Here is a 4,115-nt window from a genome sequence, read left to right as displayed (position 1 = left end):
AAAAAAAAAAAAAGTGAGCAAAAGACATGAATAGACACTTCTCAAAAGAAGATATATGGGAAGCCAACAGACACATGAAAAAGTGCTCTATCTCATCAGAGAAATGCAAATCAAAACCACATTGAGATACCACCTAACCCCTGTAAGAATAGCCATCGTTAATAAAACAAACAACATGCTGGCAAGAATGTGGAGAAAAAGGAGCCCTTCTACACTGCTGGTGGGAATGCAACCTAGTACAACCTCTTTGGAAGATAGTTTGGCGATTTCTGAAAGAACTAGAAATTGACCTTTCATATGACCCAGCAATTCCCCTATTGGGAATATACCCGGAGGAACTCAAATTATCCTACCAAAAAGATACCTGCATATGTATGTTTGTTGCAGCTCTATTCACAATAGCGAAAACATGGAACCAACCATGTTGCCCATCAAAGCTGGACTGGATAAAAAAAATGTGGCACATATACACAATGGAATATTATGCATTCATAAAGAAGGACAAGTATATGGACTTTACAGCAACTTGGATGGATTTAGAGTCGCTCATACTCAGCAATTTATCACAGAAACAAAGAACAGCGTTCCATATGTTCTCACTCATAAGCTAACCTTGAAAAATTATAATGTTATAAGAAAGTGATTGGCAGTAGTGGGAAACTGTCAGGGGAGGGGAGTGGGGATTGGCAGTTGAGGGAAACTGCTGGGGTGGGAGGGGCAAACCTCATTAACAAGGGTACCTGCATGATCAATGTTTATATACCTAACCCCGAACTGTACCCCACATCTTTATAATAAAATTTTTTAAAGCATATGAATTTTTGAGGAAATAAAACTATGTATTCACAGATGGCAGGATTGTCCTTGTGAAAAATTAAAAGTAATATAGCAAAACAAATAAACAACAGGCAAAAAACAACCCACCATAATATCTAAAACAATTTTGAAAAGAAGAATAAAGTAGGAGAAAGAAAAGTGTAAAGTCAAAGGCTGGACTAGAAACTATCTGACTGATATGAAGGGAGACAATAATCCTAAACCAATTTCAAGACTTATTATATGATACTGTATTCAATACTGTGGCAGTATCGTCAAGATGGACAAAAATCAACAAAACCCCATCTACTAATACCATTACAGTGTAGGTAGGATATGAAGTGGGGAGACACAAACATTTAACCTTTTGTCCATCATATTTTATTCACATAAAAATCTGTATACAGAGACTCACAGCAGTGGTTTCAAGGGTTTAAGAATGGTGGGTGGGGAGATGGGAAAAGAAGAGGGTCTGTCTATGAAAGTGTAGCATGAAGAGGATTTTTGTGACTATGGAATTCTGTGTCTTGATTGTGATGATGGTTATGCATATCTACATGTGATAAACTTATATAGAACTATATACATATTGCATCAATGTCACATATGTGGTTTTGATATTGTGCTATAGTATTAATAATTTAAGATATAGCCACTTGGAGAAATGTGGTGAAGAATATAGGGCATTTCTGTGTACTAACTTTGTAATGCACTGTGAATCTATAGTTATTTACAAATAAAAAGTTAAAGAAAATTAGCTCCTTTTATTTTTCTATAAGATTAAACAGTATAACTCATATCCATTTATTACTGGGAAAAAAGTTAGAGGTAGAGAAATTTGGGATCAAATAAAATAAAATGTAAAGTCAAAGACTGAACCAGAAATTATCTGATTGATATGAAGAAAGACAATAATCCTAAACCTCAGTGTCTTAGAAAACTAACTTGTTATATAAGCCATATTCTCCAGACAATGCAGAAAAACAAAAGAAGCACTTAGATATGTACAACAACTTTAAACATCTGCAAAGTCATATTTTTTTTTTCTTAAAAGTTGGGTCATTCAACTATCCAAAATGATTAATTAATATGAGTAACTTGATCGATTACAAAAGTAATTGACCTGAACTTCTAGCTTCATGAGGAAAAGAATAGGTAAATAAACATGGGACTGCTTTAAAATTGCAAGAATATATAAGTGCAAAAATATTTAATCCTTGAAATTTTTAAGATTGTATTAAATGCAATAGAATGATGAGCTCCCTTCCCAGAAAAGTTAGTTTACTCCCAACTTTATACGGAGATACTTCTATTGCAAATGAAACAGTTTCAAAAAATGAATGTAAATTCTAGCACATTAAGAAAGATTTCATCTGCATTATAACATTTACTGCAACCTTATCTCAATAAATGAGCTATGTACCCATCAGTGGATGACTGTAGTAAAGAAAATATGCTATATATACACGATGGAATATTATTCCACCTTAAAGAAACTCTGTCATTTGTAACATGAGTGTATCTCAAGAATGCTAACTATGTGGGTTAAACTTAAAAATGTGATGTATCTGTAACTATTACAGTGTGAATAGCCCAAAATATTAACAAAACATTATGTAAGTATTCAAAAGCTGTTATCTGATTCAGCAAATCCATTGCATGTCATTGATATCTGAGCAAAGTTCTGACATGCTTTCTTTTTACCTGGTAAAATTTAAAGAAAAAATAAAATAAAATAACCAACATGAATGCCAGAATACTTTTGAACCAAAGCTTGAATAGTGATAACTTATATTACTGTTCAAAAATAATCCCTGACTCTACCTTGGAAAAGATTCTATTTCTTGGTGTTGGTTCTTTTGGACTTGGACATATGACTTGCTTTACCCAATGAAATTTGTAATTTGAATGGAAGTGATACCCAGACAAAACCTTAAAACCTTAAAGAGCCAGCACTTGGACCTCTTTTACTTCTGCCATGAAGCCAGTCATGTTCCAGACAAAGCCCAGTTTATCAAGTTGGATCCTGTAGTGAGGATAACAGAGTGAGGAGTTGTAGTCAACATTCAATGGACATGAACTGTGAACAACATATGAAACTTTGTTGTTACAAGCAACAGAGATTTGGGGGTCATTTATTATCCCAGTGTAACTTAGCTTATCCTGACTGATACAGCCATCATCAGCTTACTGGTTTTCATTTTCATTCTTGTTGCCTCATGATTATCAGATACCTGCTGTACCTCCAAACCTGACAGCTAGTTAAGACAGAGCAGAAACAAAAGGCAAAAAAATATGAGGCACCAGGCAAACTTTTTCTTTCTGCATCAATAGCTAAAAATATGAAAGCTCCATTTGTTTCAAGGAAACCATAAGAATGGGGTTTTTATTTCTATAGCTGTTATAGATACAATTTAGAACACAGAAATCTGGAAATTTAGGTGGACTTAGGCAACTAATAGTGCCTGCCATATAACCACACTAAAACTATTCTATTGCTTTCTCTCCTCACAGAGCTTGTGTTCTAAATGTTCTGTAAAACAATCATAATGCTTAATGACAGATATATATGCTAAGAAAAGCATCATCAGACAATTTCATTGTTGTATGAATATGACAGAGTGTACTTATACAAACCTAAATGGTATAGACTACTATGTACCTGGGCTATATGATATACATTGCTTATTGCTCCTAGGCTACAAACAGCATGTTACTGTACTAAATACTGTAGGCAATTGCAACATAGTGTATGTGTTTGAGTACTTAATCATATAAAAGGCACAGTAAAAAAAAATTATATGGCACACCTGTCTAGAACACTTAATATGAAAGGAGCTTAAAGGATTGGACGTAGCTCTCCGGTCCTGTGAGGGACTGGTGAGTGAATGTAAGGGCCTAGAATATTACGATATTACTATACACTGCTGTAGACTTTATTTTTATTTTAAAATTGTGGGGTACAATTCAGGGTTATGTATACAAATATTCATTGTGCAGGTACCCTTGTTGAAGAGGTGTGCCCCCCTTCCCCAGCAGATATAGACTACTGTCAATCCCATCTCCCCGCCCCCCTCTCCCACAGTTTCCCCGCTACTATCAATCCTTTTCTTATAGTATTACAGCAGTTGTTCAAGATCCACTTATGAGTGAGAACATGTGATGCTCAGCTCTTTGTTTCTGCAAGAGATCACTCAGTATTATAAACTCTAATTCCATCCAGGTTGCTGTGAAGTTCATGATTTTGTTCTTCTTTATGGCTGCATCATATTCCATTGTGTATACTTAAAACATTTTTT

Source organism: Carlito syrichta, unplaced genomic scaffold, assembly GCF_000164805.1.
Source record: "Carlito syrichta isolate Samal-C Ts95f unplaced genomic scaffold, Tarsius_syrichta-2.0.1 Scaffold289164, whole genome shotgun sequence".
In the NCBI taxonomy this organism is placed as follows: Eukaryota; Metazoa; Chordata; class Mammalia; order Primates; family Tarsiidae; genus Carlito; species Carlito syrichta.
This window is presented reverse-complemented; position numbering follows the sequence as displayed.